Source organism: Lissotriton helveticus, chromosome 1_1 (genome assembly GCF_964261635.1).
Source record: "Lissotriton helveticus chromosome 1_1, aLisHel1.1, whole genome shotgun sequence".
NCBI lineage: Eukaryota > Metazoa > Chordata > Amphibia > Caudata > Salamandridae > Lissotriton > Lissotriton helveticus.
The window spans coordinates 489,406,084-489,425,363 of record NC_136057.1 but is presented as its reverse complement, the minus strand read 5'-3'; positions in this window follow the sequence as shown (position 1 = coordinate 489,425,363).

Sequence of the window (19,280 nt, the reverse complement as noted above, 5' to 3'; positions counted from 1 at the left end):
GTTGCATTGGTTACCAATGCTCAGCAGAATTAGGTTTAAAATCCTCACGTTGGCGTTTAAAGCCCTCCACTCTACTGGCCCCGACTACCTCAGGAAGCGTATTGCTTTCTATGTTCCACGGAGGAAGTTAAGATCAGCTAACTTGGCTAAAGTGGAGGTGCCCGCGGTCAAACGTGTGCGGATGGGAGGTCGCTCTTTTCAGTATATGGCAGCTCGGTTTTGGAATGAGCTCCCTCTCCCCCTACGCAAGGCTAATAACCTTCTGGCCTTTAGGTGGGAGCTGAAGACCGTCCTCTTTTCCGTATAATCAGTGCGTCTATAGTGTTTTTGCCTCTGGGTTTTTCCGGTTTTTTCAGGCCTCTTTTGCTAAAGCGCCGGGACACCCTTTGGGGTAGCCGTGTGCTCAAAAAGTGTGGCTATAACATATATATATATATATATATATATATATATATATATATATATATATATATATATATATATATATATATATATATATATATATATATATATATATATATATATGTATAAGGTGTTTACCTATACTATACTGTAGTACCTCCAAAGCACTTCAATGTAACACATCCATATAAATATGTTAGAAGTCTATACTTCAATTTGCACTGCTAGTGAAAACTGCCTGGGTTAGGAGTGAATTTACAACCCCCTTGTACCTCTTTTACACATCTTTTCCATCACTATTGTGATGCAGCGCTGTTGCAAAAGATGTACCATAGTACCTTATATTTACAATGTAATGCATATGTAAGGTGCATCACATTCTAAAGCCCTGCGCCAGAAAGAGACTTTCCGGCATAGAGAGGGGGGGAGGTGGAGGTGTTCTAGCATAGGAACACCTCCTAAAAGTGACTGAGTGAAATAATATTTTTCAGTCACATGTTTCAGTTCAAGGGACGAACAGCGGAAGGAAAGCTGTATGTCGCAGATACATACTCGCATCTTAAGAGCACCGTAAGAGCACTGTAAGCGTACCGAAAGTCATGTGACCATAAAAGGAGAGTTCTGATTGGTTCATACAACTTCCTATTCCAACTGTTGAAAGACCCCTCTCATTTTGATCATCCTACTTCGACTTTCACCAGGAAAAATATCTATTCTGTGGAGCTGTAGACTTTTACTACCAAACTCTACAATAGCTGATCTTCTTGAGACTTCATCAGTACATTCTTCTAAGGAAGTTTTTGTTACTGAGCCACCTCAGAAAAGAGAAAAGAAGCTTTCATTTGGAAGTTTTCTTCATTTCCGGAGGGACACAAAAAGGTGAATGTACCGAAAGTAACATGCAAGATCTGTGAGGTTACACTTTCCAGGGCGGACCCCACTAAAAAGTACTCTTTTGAGACAGCCTCAATGGTTCGCCATGTCAAAAATTTGCATCCAAATAATTATGGAAGGATGGCAACACAAAGGTTCCAGGAGAACCCTGAACCTGCAGTTCCTTCTACCTCAACTGCACCACCACCTCCTTCGAGCAGTCCTCATCCTATTACTGTGCCTCAGTTTGCAGATTTTACAATTCATTGTACATTTTGCAGAGAACTCCTTTGTTACGGTGAGCAGTCTATTCACCTCATTGTGAAGAGCAACGTTGCCCAAAACAATAATATATTTTTTTTTCTTCCTGTTCCACAGTTTTTTTGTTTCCAGTTTCATTTTTTTGGTTTAAAAAAAACAACTAAAAACTTGCTGAATTTTTTTAAAAAAAATAGAAAATTAAAAAAACAAAAAACACTTATTTTCAAAACTACCTCCACTGGCTTAAAAAAGAACTATATTTCTATATTAGTGTGTAAAACTTTGTCAGAATGAATGTGTAGTGCATAAATGAACGAATGAATTAGTACTGTATGGTGAATGTGAAAGTGCAAAACTATAAGAGAGTGTTACAGCATAAATGTATAAGGTGTTTACCTATACTATACTGTAGTACCTACAAGGCACTTCAATGTAACACATCCATATAAATATGTTAGAAGTCTATACTTCAATTTGCACTGCTAGTGAAACTGCCTAGATGAATTTGTATGTGTTAGGAGCGAATTTACAACCCCCTTGTACCTCTTTTACACATCTTTTCCGTCACTATTGTGATGCAGCGATGTTGCAAAAGATGTACCATAGTACCTGATATTTACAATGTAATGCATATGTAAGGTGCATCACATTCTAAAGCCCTGCACCAGAAATAGACTTTCCTGAACAAAGGGGGGGGGGGAGTGAAGGTGTTCTAGCATAGGAACACCTCCTAAAAGTGACTGAGTGAAATCTATAATATTCAGTCACTTTTAGGCTTATACTACGTCGAAACCCTGCACCTGCTTGAAACAGGTGTAAGGATTGACACAGCTTTGTGAGCATAGAACCCCAAGAGCATTGCTGGAGCTGCATTGCACTTGAAACGCAAGCCAAGCAATGCACCACCTTCACAACACAAATACATCACAAATCTGTGCCATTTGTGCTCCATAATACACTACATTGTAAATACGGTGCATCCATTGTGCTGATATCACAGTGCACAATAACTGCCATATCTCTGGGAATGTACCACTTATTGTACATCTGCTGATAACTGTTTGAATGTAGTGAATGCATTACTACACACTAATCAGTGAGTCACTACAAAACTATAACAGGAATGACAGAGTGTTTGGTGAAAATGTAAGTATAGAGACTGGGGAATTCAAAATATAACAGGTAAATTTGCAGGTGCATAGAACAGTACATGCATAGTAAATAGGAGTTTGAAGCAGTCCATATACTAAGGCCTACTTTGCTCCAAAATTACTTGGGTACTGACTGCATGATTATAGTTCTGCAAAGAGAGTGCATGACTGAATTTATAAAAGCTTCAGTTTTACCACAGTACATATATAAGGAAATACTACTGAATGGCTCACTACAATATTGAAACAGTAGAGTGAGAGTGATTGTGAAAGTCTAATGATACAGACTGGACAATTGAATGTATAAAAAACAAATGTGCAGCTACATAGAAGAGTGCATGCATACTCTATACAGGTTTAAAGCAGTACATGGCCTAAGTCCTACTTTGCACCATGATTACTTGAGTACTGACTGGATAATTACAGTTCTGCATGTAGAGTGTCTGTTTGAATTTAGAAGAGCTTCATTTTTAGCACAGTGCATACATAAGGGCATTCTGCTGACTACTTCACTACAATAATGATTCAGCAATCACAACGAGTTTGCTGGAAGTATAAGAATATAGGCTGGATAATAAAAGCTATAAAAGACAAGTTTTCCATGCATAGAAGACTGCATGCATAGTGTATAGTAGTTTGAAGCAGTCCATGCCCTAAGGCCCACTTTGCACCATGACTACTTGGGTACTGGCTGAATTATTACAATTCTGCAAGGAGAGTGTCTGGCAAAATGTACAGCAGCTTCACTTTTAGAACAGTGTATACATAAACACATACTACTGAATGGCTCACTACAATACTAAAATAGCAGTACCAAAATGTTTGGAGAAGTGTAAATATACAGACTAGGCAATTGAAAGTTTAAAAGCCAAGTCTACAGGTGCATAGGGGCATTTATTATTTAATACCCTTCCCAAAGCCCCAAGCGCCAGCACACCTTTCCGAGGGTAGGATTACGATTTACAAATGCTAGCATTTTTAAATTAAGAACCATACAAATAACAAATATTAAACCTATTTTTTTTCTTCTAATGATAACGATATTTTTTTATACGCCTTCTATTTAGATGCTTTTAATCATGAAAATGCAAAGAACACATTTTACCGAGTAACACTTTTTAACTTCTCCAACGAATATAGATAATAATACCTTATATGTGTTACTATCAAAATCGAAACCTTTACAGCTTCACAGTTCGAAACTTTTCCGAACACGTGCAGATGAAAAACAGTTAAAACGTGAGCACGTGTAAACTGCAAAACGTGCCATCTACATAGGCGGGGCCACATCTTCCTTCCATAGACTACTAAGCAACAAAAAACTATATAAACCACACCTACTGTGCAATTAGATCGTTTTCCCGAGTTATTTCTGACTCGCCAATCTCTGTTGCAGGTTCCGTTCTCTAGCATCGGATTCTCTTTTTGCGTCAACAAACATATTCCGGAGTTGTAAGTTGTTTCAAGATGGCATAGGCATAGTACTTAGTTATAAATTGTGACTATTTGTCAATATTTAAACATTTATATGTAGAAAAAAATGTTATTGTATGTTTTTCGCTTTTTCTCTGTTTCTAAGAAACAGATATATTATAACAAATATTACTCCTTTTCTGGCTCCTTTTACCTTATATATAGTGACTATTTATATTATAATATTGATACTGTACTTGCTTGAGCAGTGGTGCTAACCCGTCGACGCAAACCCTAAACATTTACAATCAACGTGACAATCATACACTTGTTATTATGTTTTCCCCTAGAGATCACATACTGTTAATATGAATATTATAACATTAACAGTCTTAGTGATCCTAGTGGAATTCACAATCCGTCGCCACAAACAGTAACGATAAGTAAGCAACGTTACCGGCTTGCGGCTTTCAGTCTATTTTCCCCTTGTGATCATATGTTGTGAGAATATATACATATTATTATTCTCACCATCATGATCTCAGAGGAGTTTATGACACGTCACCACGAAGATCTAATTTTTTCACCTCCTGGAGAAAAGAAGTTCAGTAAATAATTACAGCTTGAAACTATTTCATTATGGATGTTCTGTTAAATGCATAACTTTATTTTCCTTTTCTTTTTACTGTAACAATGGTATCAATCGTTATATTATGATAGATTGTGCTGTGAGAATATATACATATTATTATTCTCACCGTCATGATCTTAGAGGAGTTTATGACCCGTCGCCACGAAGATCTAATCTTTTCACCTCCCGGAGAAAAGAAGTTCAGTAAATAATTACTGCTCGAAACTATTTCATTATGGATGTTCTGTTAAATACATACCTTTATTTTCCTCTTCTTTTTACTGTAACTATGGTACCAATCGTTATATTATAATAGATTGTCCTATTGCTACAGAAGAGGAATGGGAGATTTTTCAGCGCCATCTGTAATATAATTATCAAATATTTATAAAAACCTGATTAGATATTTTTATATATATTAAAATATAGCTATCATGCATACTTTGTTACTTTAAATATTTAATAAACCCTACATTTCTGAATGTTATTTTCTAATTTCTATTCTTATTTGCGATTCCTATTCACCTTCTCCCTAAAGAATATATTGGGTCTGTACTTTATATTATAAGAGTAACATTCTATATATTCTTTGGTGAGTATGTGATTTATTAGCAGAACAGTCTGCAACTTGTAAACACTACAACAGCACGTTTCTGAATTGTACAGAATACAAATTTTAAAAATAATAATGCATGCATTTCTATGTAATATGAAACTATTTAGATTTGACTGTTTTACTTGTTCTCTTGATCTGAGATAATGTAGTGCGGGAGTGTTTGCTGTAGCACTTCTATTCTACTTTATCTAAAGGTAACTGATGCCCTCTTACATCAACAAGAATGTGGGGCAACAGTTTTACAAACTGTAGCACAAAAATGAACTATATAGCCACGCTTAACTGATATTTTATGAAATTCCATTTTTAATTGTCACCCCTTTCATATATACTGCAACAGTTTCTGAAGAAAGTTTATTTGTATTTGCTTAATAAAAACTGTTTCAAACCTATACTGAATTTTTTGGTGCGCAACCACACCTCCCCATCATGAAAGTAAACACCACATTATAAGTAAATAGTACTACTAAGAAGTATGTCACCTACAAACTTGATAAAAGAAAACAGTGCAAGACACTGTTATTTTCCCCCCGTGATTTATACACCACACGGCAATTATATAAATGGCCCTTGAAACATATATAATAAATTCTTTACCTCATAATTCCTCTCCACCACCTGTACACAGTAAATAGTTTTCCTAACCTGCCCTCTACTACTTTCTTTCCCGATACTCCTTTGCAAAATGCATCACAATATCACTGACAACAATGAACCGTTCCCACCCAATAAAGAGCAAACTTGTGTTCGGAACACTTTAGCCAATAAAATGTCCATCTTGTACCAAAGATGAGCAAGGAATGACTGCTAAGCCTTATACTTTTAATACTTTACAGCCAATGAACATTAAACTTCGTAAAGTCCCGCTTGGAGCACGTTACCCTAATACTCCCCGAACAGGAAGGAATCCTTATTAAAACTTTTCCACGAACTTCTTCTGCGACTAACGGTTCCTATGAAAAAAATAAATATAAATCTCCAGCACAGTAAGTATTTAAATTAGCAACATATTGTGATGAACTTATAACCTCTGTACTCACGCAAGTGATCAAGAACTGTTACTATGGTAACAGACAGAAAAGTAGTGTCTGTACAAAAAACTATTATATTTACCTTGGATCCTCTACAAGACAGAAACAAAACCAAAATACCACATTTGCAACCCCTTTGCACAGTTTTTTTTAATAGAAAGAGGCCCCGGGGGTGAGGGGGGGATCGAGTGGAGGAGAAAGCGGTCCCGCCGCATACATATAGTTAAAGATCCGGGGGGTAGCGATCCCCACGCAGGGGAGACCCTCTAGGCCCCCCATTATGAAAAACAAATTGCCCCAGAGATTTGACCCCCCCGGAGGCTAATTAACAACAAAGCGGGCTTCGCGTTTTTTTCTTTTTCATCCAAACGCGTACCCTGCGTTTTAAAAATATATATATATATATTCCGCGTGACGTCATATACGGCTTCCCGCACACGTACTCCACGTAAGATTCTAATTGTTCGAAAACATATATTTATGTATTTAATGTACATATTAAGAGAAGGCATTATCTGGGATAATCATAAAAATCTACTGAGGCACAAGATGGCTGCCAACACTTCCTGGTTTGGAGTGTTGACAGACAGTTGACTTCCAATCAGCAAGCAGCTCGTGCTCATAATTGTACGGATTTCGGTACGCGTGCTGTACTTTGACTCTAGATATCGCTATGATCCTTTTTGATATCTCAGGAACTACAAAACAGATTTACACCATTTAACAAAAAGCAGAATATGCGGACCGAACTCTACCTCTCTACCAAATTTGGTGTAATTCCGTTCAGCCGTTCGGGCTGTAGCCCTGGCTAAAGGTCCCTATGGAAAATTGCATGGGGAAAACACCTTTTGGGGCCCCTCTTTTTTCTCAGCCCCCCTTTCACGAATCACCCCCAAACGTTCAGGGAAGGAGCGGAACCAAGCAGGCCATTTTCATGGAGAACTTCACGAAGATTCGTCCACCGGCGCCAAAGTTATACCAAATAGAATGTTGTGGATTTCCTATGGAAAGTAGATCCTAACTATAACTACCTACTGGCGGTCGCCAGTAGGTAATATATATATATATACATATATATATTTCTGGCTTTCAGTTCCTTGTGCCCGGGAATTGCAGTGCTCGGCGCTCGGTTCGAAAACCCTGCAGCAGAACCACGCTGCTAATTAATTATACACATAAACCTCCCCTGACGGCGAGGAATAATGGGACGAACTCTCGTTCTCACTTTCTTTTGCTGTTTTTATTATTTTTTAAGCCTTCAATTAAGCATTAATGCAGAAAAAACACAGATCTACGCGTTTCGGGAGCACCACTCCCTTGCTCACGATCAACTGCTTCACAGGAGGTTAGTCACTTTAAAGTCCCATTTTCTCACATTTCCTGTTTGGTGTGTTTTCTTAGCTCAAGGCATTCTGGAGGCTGTAGTTTTTGTTAAAACCCATGAGTATAACTCATGCTGAATTTCATCATGTAAGCTGGTCCAAATTTCGACACCAATACTATTATTTGGCATAGTATGACGCCATTAAATTCATTTAATTTTGATTATTGCATTTTATTTCAAAAAGTCTCATTTATGTATGATTCATTTTCGCCCTCTAGTGGGCTGTGTCATTAATTGTCTCTCTTTGTTGGAAATGTATTTCTTAAATTATTTTGATATTCCTTCATACGTGTTTTCTTTCTTCTTTTTTCCTTTATTTCTTCCCATGCATTTTTTCCTCATATATTTATTTCTTTCTTTCTTGGTTTGTTTTTTTGTTTTTTTGTGTCGAATCCTATCAGCTTACAATTTTTCTGAAGTTTGACGGAGTGTTACCTGTCCTCAATTTTTTATAAATGTATATAAAGTTCTTCCGACTGGTTAAGACCATGTGGATGCATTGTCCTCAGCTTGATGATGTACCTCGATTCTTTTCGACGAAGTTCTCTCTCTCTGTCACCGCCTCTCTTCATTTGTGGCACTGTGTCTATTCCAAAGAATCTTAATTTCGTCCAGTCACCTTGATGATGTGATTCCATATGTTTCGCGATGGCATTTGCTCGATCCTTGTGGACCGTCGCCCTGACATGTTCCAGGATTTGTTTTTTTAATTCGCAGATTGTGCTGCCAACATATTGTAGTGGGCATGGGCATTCCACTATGTACACCACATATTGTGTTTTACAAGTTATTAGTTGTCTGATTTCCCATGACTTGTTATTGTTCAATTTCAATATTTTAGTCTGTTTAGCAATCTGACACACTTTACACATGTGGCATTTCACGAATCCTTTAGTTTTAAGCCAACCACCTAAAATTAAACCCGGACAAGACCGAATTGGTCCTGACGGGGGGTGGTTGCAGTCCCTGGTCCCCTTCCTTCTGGCCCTCTGCCCTTGGCCCTCCCCCTCTTCCTGTTTCCAAGGTTAAAACCTTGGGTATTTTCATTAATCCCATGCTTACCCTTCACACGCAGACCAATGCAGTTGTGTCTGCCTGTTTCTTCTCCCTTCGGATCATTCGAAGGGTCTCCCGCTTCTTCTCAGCCGCTGCACTCAAACTTATCCTCATGGCCATGGTGCTTTCGCGCCTTGACTACGGGAACGTTATTTACAACGGTGCGCCGGCTTACCTGCTCCGTCGGCTCCAACAGATTCAAAATCAGGCAGCTCGCCTGATTTACGGACTCTCCAGGTTCAACCACACGACCCCCTTGCTGCAGTCCCTCCATTGGCTCCCAGTGAGGGAGAGGGCCCTCTTCAAGCTTGGATGCATCACCTACCAGGCCAGATCAGGGACCGCCCCCGTTTTTTTGTGCGAAGCCATTTCCCCCTATCTCCCTTCCAGAGAACTCCGCTCCACTCATTTGGCCCTTTTGTCAGTCCCTCGCTTCAGAAAACAGAAGTCCGGTGGGGCCAGATTTGCAGTACTGGCTCCATCCTTCTGGAATTCTCTCCCATTTGCCCTTAGGACGTCATCTTCCTACCTGGAATTCCGCAAGCACCTTAAGACCTTTTTGTTTTCCAGATCTGAAACAACTTAGCCCTCTTCCCTGCTTCCACTGATCTTCTGCTACCTAGCGGCATGAAACCGATTCTGGTATAAGAGCGCTTTATAAATATTTTAAAATTCAAATTCAATCATCTTCCTTCTTTTTGGGTTTAAAATGGCTGTGGATTAGGTGATCCTTAAGATTTCTTGGTCTACGGTATGTCACTACCGGATGGGTCCCCATCAATTCTTTAACTGTGCTGTCCATTTGTAAAATTTTCCAATTCCTCCTCAGGATACTTAGCACTTGTTTGCTTTCCACTGAATAATCAGTTAGGAATCTTATTGGTTCCTTGTTGGTAACGTTTATCTTTGGTTTGGGCTTTAAGCACTCCTCCCTTTGCTTTTTGTTTGCTTTTTCCCAACTTTTCAGGACTATTTTGTTGTTGTACTTTCTCCTTTTGAAGCGTTCCGCTGTTTGTTGGCCATGTTTCTGCCATTCTTGGTCCTCACTACAGATTCTTCGAATTCTGAGGAATTCACCATATGGGATACTGGCTTTTAATGTTTCTTGATGGAAACTGGTTGCTTCCAAGGTTGAGTTTGTAGATGTACTTTTGCGATGCAGCGTGGTGTGGATCTGGTTTTCTCTGATGTAGATCTCTGTGTCCAGAAATATTACACGTTCCTTACTGGATTCAAACGTGAATTTCAATTGGGTGGTGCTGTTATTTAAAATTTCGAAGTATTCTCGAAACTCTTCACTTGTTCCATCCCAAATTATAAAAAGATCATCTATGAATCTTTTCCATGAGATGATTTTGTTCAGATAGACATCATTTTCCGCTTTCCACGCCACTTCCTTTTCCCAGTATCACATCGTAAGACAGGCATAGTTTGGACTAAAAGAAAAGCCCATGGCTGTCCCATTTCTTTGCCTGTATAATTCTTCACCAAAGAGAAAAATGTTTTTGTTCAGGCAGATTGTGATCATCTGTCTCAACATGGTATTATGATCTTGATACATTATATTTCTCTCTTGTAAGAAAAAACTGCATGCTTCAATTCCAAAGTCATGAAAATGAATCATACATAAATGAGACTTTTTGAAATAAAATGCAATAATCAAAATTAAATGAATTTAATGGTGTCATACTATGCCAAATAATAGTATTGGTGTCGAAATTTGAACCAGCTTACATGATGAAATTCAGCATGAGTTATACTCATGGGTTTTAACAAAAACTACAGCCTCCAGAATGCCTTGAGCTAAGAAAACACACCAAACAGGAAATGAGAGAAAATGGGACTTTAAAGTGACTAACCTCCTGTGAAGCAGTTGATCGTGAGCAAGGGAGTGGTGCTCCCGAAACGCGTAGATCTGTGTTTTTTCTGCATTAATGCTTAATTGAAGGCTTAAAAAATAATAAAAACAGCAAAAGAAAGTGAGAACGAGAGTTCGTCCCATTATTCCTCGCCGTCAGGGGAGGTTTATGTGTATAATTAATTAGCAGCGTGGTTCTGCTGCAGGGTTTTCGAACCGAGCGCCGAGCGCTGCAATTCCCGGGCACAAGGAACTGAAAGCCAGAAGTTTATGAGCCGGGAGCAGTGATCGCTGGATTGAATGAAGCCTGGAAAGCCTCACACCGCGCAGACCGAAGACAAGGTAAGCGTGTGAGTGAAACGGCTGAAATTGCAAATGCCAGTGCGATTGAATCAGCAAATGCGCATTAACGTGCTGCCAGCTTAGCTTGCAAGACGAAGACTGCGGGGAGAGTCCGCAACAAAACAAGCGGTGATAATATCCCAATTTGAAGCCAGTACAACGTCATATTGCACGTTCTCACAGAATAATTATTTTGCAAGTTATAAATTATACAAATAGCAAGAATGCAGCGGAGAGAAGAAAAACGGAGTGAAAAACTGACAACTATGTTTACAAAGGAAAAGATTAGTGAAACTTCAATGGCTGGCTCTTCGAGCAGGGTGGAAAAAGTGGATGCAAAATCTAAGCTACATGCCTGGGAGAGATTAAGCCGGAAAGAAATTAACAAGTCATGGGAATTAATCACACTAAAGAAGTACCTTGAAGTCCAAAGGGTACCACGAGGGTTGAGAATCACGCTAATGCCCAGCCATCAAGACTCCTCAAACGAGTTATTGCAAGAGTGGGGGGAGTTCATTCTGAAATCATCACTAGGGCTGATCGACATCTTGGTTAAACACATCGAAATTAACCTCAACAAAGTAAAGGATGAACTGAACGAAATTGAAAAAGAAATTGCAGCAATGAAGTTATCAAGTGAAATGACTAAATTCAAAGAAGAATTGGAAGTTCAGATTGAAAAACATGAAGACATTGTAAGGGAAAGAAAACACTCAAAATTCATTCGAGATGCTAATGATTACGAGGAACGGCGAATCTTTACGTATGCCAGAAAATACGATGCAATGAAGGAACAACTATCCTGGAGTAGTGCGACAAGCTGCACGAGCAGTGCATCATCGTTGATAACGAACAAAGACAGTGAGGAGAACAGACGCAAGAATTCTTTTTTAGGGGACATGCGCCTCGTACTGCAACAACGACAATGGGATCAATCTCATCCCACATTCCAGCAACAAGGAAGAAGAGGACGTGGCAGGCCAAGGTATCAAAGAAACCCACAAGAAGGGGTAAAAGGCGCCGGACCAAGTACGGAGAAAACAGGCCCAGAAACCAGGAGCATGCGCCTGAAGAAAACATAGGAGATGAACTACAAGTGGTGAATCTGTCGAATCGTGAAATATCAAACAATGAGATTTTACTACTAAAAAAAGGAATACAATTCTGTCCAACAAAAAGTATGGACTTGGCACAAGTAAGAATAGACCTTTACCTCTATTTTCGTAAAATTAAATTAGCAAAGTTTTTTGCAGAAAAAGCAAATGCAATAACACGAAACAAACCACAGGAAATTACTAGTGGATTACAAGCAAAAGATGCTTCATGCTATCTGACTTTAATGAACCTGGATTCAGTTGAAGGTGATTAAATAAATTTGAATGAAGTGGTGGAACAAAAGGGAGGTGGTTTGAGTGGATTGAAACCCAAATCCAAATTTTATCCACAGCTGGCACCAGGCAACAAAGTAGATCTATTTCAGGAAGCTGTAATTGAAGATGTGTACAAAATAAAAAATAAAAATTATAAAGACAATCTGACCAAGGAGGAGAGAGAGGCCTTGAAAAATCTGATGAATGATGACAACATTGAAATTAAAATTGCTGACAAAGGTGGGAACATCATAATTCAAGATAAAACAGCATATGTCATTGAAGCTCACAGACAACTTTGGGATAACAGGTATTATGAAAAACTAAAAAATAACCCAACAAAGAAGATTAAAGAAATGTTGGATACAAAACTTCAGGAATGGACTAAGAAAACTCTAATCAATGAGGAAGAGTGTAAATACTTAACTGTGAATTACCCTATCTTGGCAACAATTTATTTCTTGCCGAAATTACATAAGGACCAAAAAAAGCCACCAGGCCGACCGATACTATCGGCGGGGGGATCTCTGCTGGAACCATTAGCTAACTTCATTGATTACTTTTTACAACCGTATGTAAAACAACTCAGCTCCTATATACAGGATACGACTGATATACTGAATATGCTACAGAATACACCTTGGCAGGAATCTTACTTGTTGGTAACGATGGACGTTGTATCGTTATATACGACAATAGACACGGACTTTGGAATTGAAGCATGCAGTTTTTTCTTACAAGAGAGAAATATAATGTATCAAGATCATAATACCATGTTGAGACAGATGATCACAATCTGCCTGAACAAAAACATTTTTCTCTTTGGTGAAGAATTATACAGGCAAAGAAATGGGACAGCCATGGGCTTTTCTTTTAGTCCAAACTATGCCTGTCTTACGATGGGATACTGGGAAAAGGAAGTGGCGTGGAAAGCGGAAAATGATGTCTATCTGAACAAAATCATCTCATGGAAAAGATTCATAGATGATCTTTTTATAATTTGGGATGGAACAAGTGAAGAGTTTCGAGAATACTTCGAAATTTTAAATAACAGCACCACCCAATTGAAATTCACGTTTGAATCCAGTAAGGAACGTGTAATATTTCTGGACACAGAGATCTACATCAGAGAAAACCAGATCCACACCACGCTGCATCGCAAAAGTGCATCTACAAACTCAACCTTGGAAGCAACCAGTTTCCATCAAGAAACATTAAAAGCCAGTATCCCATATGGTGAATTCCTCAGAATTCGAAGAATCTGTAGTGAGGACCAAGAATGGCAGAAACATGGCCAACAAACAGCGGAACGCTTCAAAAGGAGAAAGTACAACAACAAAATAGTCCTGAAAAGTTGGGAAAAAGCAAACAAAAAGCAAAGGGAGGAGTGCTTAAAGCCCAAACCAAAGATAAACGTTACCAACAAGGAACCAATAAGATTCATAACTGATTATTCAGTGGAAAGCAAACAAGTGCTAAGTATCCTGAGGAGGAATTGGAAAATTTTACAAATGGACAGCACAGTTAAAGAATTGATGGGGACCCATCCGGTAGTGACATACCGTAGACCAAGAAATCTTAAGGATCACCTAATCCACAGCCATTTTAAACCCAAAAAGAAGGAAGATGATTGAATTTGAATTTTAAAATATTTATAAAGCGCTCTTATACCAGAATCGGTTTCATACCGCTAGGTAGCAGAAGATCAGTGGAAGCAGGGAAGAGGGCTAAGTTGTTGCAGATCTGGAAAACAAAAAGGTCTTAAGGTGCTTGCGGAATTCCAGGTAGGAAGATGACGTCCTAAGGGCAAATGGGAGAGAATTCCAGAAGGATGGAGCCAGTACTGCAAATCTGGCCCCACCGGACTTCTGTTTTCTGAAGCGAGGGACTGACAAAAGGGCCAAATGAGTGGAGCGGAGTTCTCTGGAAGGGAGATAGGGGGAAATGGCTTCGCACAAAAAAACGGGGGCGGTCCCTGATCTGGCCTGGTAGGTGATGCATCCAAGCTTGAAGAGGGCCCTCTCCCTCACTGGGAGCCAATGGAGGGACTGCAGCAAGGGGGTCGTGTGGTTGAACCTGGAGAGTCCGTAAATCAGGCGAGCCGCCTGATTTTGAATCTGTTGGAGCCGACGGAGCAGGTAAGCCGGCGCACCGTTGTAAATAACGTTCCCGTAGTCAAGGCGCGAAAGCACCATGGCCATGAGGATAAGTTTGAGTGCAGCGGCTGAGAAGAAGCGGGAGACCCTTCGAATGATCCGAAGGGAGAAGAAACAGGCAGACACAACTGCATTGGTCTGCGTGTGAAGGGTAAGCATGGGATTAATGAAAATACCCAAGGTTTTAACCTTGGAAACAGGAAGAGGGGGAGGGCCAAGGGCAGAGGGCCAGAAGGAAGGGGACCAGGGACTGCAACCACCCCCCGTCAGGACCAATTCGGTCTTGTCCGGGTTTAATTTTAGGTGGTTGGCTTAAAACTAAAGGATTCGTGAAATGCCACATGTGTAAAGTGTGTCAGATTGCTAAACAGACTAATATATTTAAATTGAACAATAACAAGTCATGGGAAATCAGACAACTAATAACTTGTAAAACACAATATGTGGTGTACATAGTGGAATGCCCATGCCCACTACAATATGTTGGCAGCACAATCTGCGAATTAAAAAAACAAATCATGGAACATGTGAGGGCGACGGTCCACAAGGATCGAGCAAATGCCATCGCGAAACATATGGAATCACATCATCAAGGTGACTGGACGAAATTAAGATTCTTTGGAATAGACACAGTGCCACAAATGAAGAGAGGCGGTGACAGAGAGAGAGAACTTCGTCGAAAAGAATCGAGGTACATCATCAAGCTGAGGACAATGCATCCACATGGTCTTAACCAGTCGGAAGAACTTTATATACATTTATAAAAAATTGAGGACAGGTAACACTCCGTCAAACTTCAGAAAAATTGTAAGCTGATAGGATTCGACACAAAAAAACAAAAAAACAAACCAAGAAAGAAAGAAATAAATATAAGAGGAAAAAATGCATGGGAAGAAATAAAGGAAAAAAGAAGAAAGAAAAAGCGTATGAAGGAATATCAAAATAATTTAAGAAATACATTTCCAACAAAGAGAGACAATTAATGACACAGCCCACTAGAGGGCGAAAATGAATCATACATAAATGAGACTTTTTGAAATAAAATGCAATAATCAAAATTAAATGAATTTAATGGCGTCATACTATGCCAAATAATAGTATTGGTGTCGAAATTTGGACCAGCTTACATGATGAAATTCAGCATGAGTTATACTCATGGGTTTTAACAAAAACTACAGCCTCCAGAATGCCTTGAGCTAAGAAAACACACCAAACAGGAAATGAGAGAAAATGGGACTTTAAAGTGACTAACCTCCTGTGAAGCAGTTGATCGTGAGCAAGGGAGTGGTGCTCCCGAAACGCGTAGATCTGTGTTTTTTCTGCATTAATGCTTAATTGAAGGCTTAAAAAATAATAAAAACAGCAAAAGAAAGTGAGAACGAGAGTTCGTCCCATTATTCCTCGCCGTCAGGGGAGGTTTATGTGTATAATAAATACATATATATATATATTCACTGAAAAAACCATAGGTTATAGACCATATATAGTTAGGAATTAGCATTTAAAAAACCTTATTTTACTCACACAAAACCATTGAAATTCCATATATAGTTAGTTGCACTAACTATATATCGCGCACCTGCAATCCACTGCTGATGATGTCACATATTACATCATTCATGACATGGTCAGTGACATCACTGATGACATCACTGATGACATCTCAAATGACATCACTGATGACATCACTGATGACATCTCATTTGACATCAATGACCACATCACTGATGATATCATTCATGTGACAATACAATGCATCTCCTCACATTTTAATATAACCTCTGTTTCACCCAGTGTTAAATACAGAATATAATTTTTGAAACCATTGACACACCAATACTAGTTACTACATACGCACTCACTGATTCCTACGTCTACACACACCTTCACTCATTCACCCATACTATCATTCATACATACAATCACTCATCTTTACAACACTATCATATGCACTCATACACCTATACAGACACTCACAGTCTGCCACTCATCCATGGAGTTACTCACACACCTAGTCAGTCCTGTAAAGAATCAATGACACTTCCATTTTCTTGTCTATACAGTTAAACATAGAGCACCTTACATTTTCAAACATATACTAACACATACTTACCTTGTTATACAATCATTGATACAAGTACACATTGATCTGCACAGAGTCACACACCTCCCAGCCAGCCACACACACACTCAGTCTCCCATACAAATACTTGGACAATCAATCAGTAACCCATATAGTTAATCATATAGCTACTGATCAAAACATGCAGCAGTTTACAGAACAACAGACATAATGATGCACAAATTAAGACACTTTAGTCACTAACCCATGCACTCAGTGAGACACATTTAATCACTCACTCATGCATTCAGTCATGCACCTACTAAATCCTTTGTCCAGACACTTATACTTCCACTCATTCTTCAATATGTAAGACACATTTTAACTTTACAGAAACATACAGTCACTGGATGTTGTCATCAGTGATGTCATCAGTGATGTCATTTGAGATGTCATCAGTGATGTCATCAGTGATGTCACTGACCATGTCATGAATGATGTAATATGTGACATCATCAGCAGTGGATTGCAGGTGCGCGATATATAGTTAGTGCAACTAACTATATATGGAATTTCAATGGTTTTGTGTGAGTAAAATAAGGTTTTTTAAATGCTAATTCCTAACTATATATGGTCTATAACCTATGGTTTTTTCAGTGAATTTTCAAGGTTTTGTAAATGCTAATTCCTAACTATATATGGTCTATAACCTATGGTTTTTTCAGTGAATTTCAATGGTTTTTTAATAGCAAATATCATAAGCTGTCGAATGTCAAGTACGTGGTAAGTGAAAACATTTTCGTGTTTATGCACACTGATCTGCTTTGAATGGTGCCCCCCCCCCCTCATTTCTATTAGGAGTACTCTCTCTTTGCAGATAGTGAAAGGTAGTTAACGCAGGTCTTTGCCCCCATTGTAATCCGTCGTGCCTGCTTCTCTCTCCATTTGATTCATTGTTATCCAAGTATTTACTGTTTTAGAATTAGTTCTCTTTGGTTCATTCTCTATTTACAAACAAACACAGAGTCGCAATACTCTGTTTAGTCTTTGCAGATAACGAAAAATCGTGTAAAAAAAAAAGAAAAGGAATCGAGCAAAATCAGTAGGCCACTAATGGGATCTCTTTTTGACCTCGCTAAAATAGAAACATTAGGAACAACCCCTCATGACAAATACAAAACTAGTGAGATGAACTGAACTCCACACAATGATGGCTGCAAAACAGCTCTGCTCCGCCACCCACCCCGCCCAAAATAACGATAAAGAACGGCTGCCATGATTGGTTGCGGAATGACCACGACGGAGCTACGAAATGGTGCTGCTCTCATGCTAACCCCAGCTTCAGTCTGAAACATCCAGAAACACTGTAGACTACCAATTCGATCAGTTCCGGTAGCGCCCCAATGTAACCCGGTAGAGAAGAACTAGCCCTCCCCTCTTTGACTGATGGTTCTTGTTGCCTGTCCCTTCTGTTGTCATTTAACAGAACTATTTAGCCTGCTGAAAGGGGTTGTGTTCCGACCGCTGGTTGGTGGAGACATTTTGACTATATTCTGTACCTGCGTTGTCGCGTAATGCGTCATATGACGCGCCGCGTTAGCGCATCCGGAAGTCATCCGGGGCGCGCAGCGCGTAACGTAAGCATAACAAGTCATGTGACTTGTTAATAAAACTTTTCATTGGTTCATTTTACTTTTCTTATTGTAATGATGAAAGGCTTGATCATATGACCTAAAAATTACGCTTTTCATTACTTCCGAACATTATTTTTTCTTAAATATATGTTATAATGTTCCAGGCTAATGTACTTTCCCGGAAATTTTACAACTGTCCTGCAAGTAAAATATATTCTTTTTTCGAGAAAAAGAGCGTTTCTTCGTCCCATGACGGAGCCGTTGAGCAAAAGAGGGTCGACCTGCTGTCTTAGTCGCCGATACGCCTGAATATGAGATTCTTATCGATCACTTTATGTTGCAGGAATAGAAAACACAACAGCCCTTGACCATTTATCTTTACTGCGTTCCTTCGTATTATACCTTTTACCCTTCATGTAATTGGTCTGCTTTATTTCACTTGCCTTTTAATGATTCTAAAACAGTGACTATTATTAAAAACTTTACCAATGTATATACTACTACCATGTTTTCTTTTAAAAACCTTTATTGTGAAAATTTCATTATACAAATACGAGCCTATAACCACGTGGGCCGGCCACGGAGCAAACTGTAATCGTATATGATAAATAGACATTTACACTGTAGAGGAATGTAACGGGCGGGCCATTAGGTTGCAAGAACTAAGGTGTCTAACAGTTACGGAATCGGTGGACGTACATTTTATAATTAAAATACGACAGGGCCAGTTACAATAAAATTATCTAGATATACATTTGCGGGCAAGTACCATGGGTGACGTTAATTCGAACTTTCAACAGTACAGTAATCAATAACACATCAGAACTTAATATCAATAGGGATGTCGAAATATTCAATCAATTCTCGTCCCCGCCCGCCATGTGCTTCAAAACTGCATACGTATCTCGTGATTTCAAGGTTCTGCAACCAGTACACAACAAGGAGTTACGAGTCCCATTTATTCTGGCGCCATTTTGGGCGAGGACGGGCAGGTCCAGGATATAGTCAAAATGTCTCTACCAACCATCGACTATGATGAT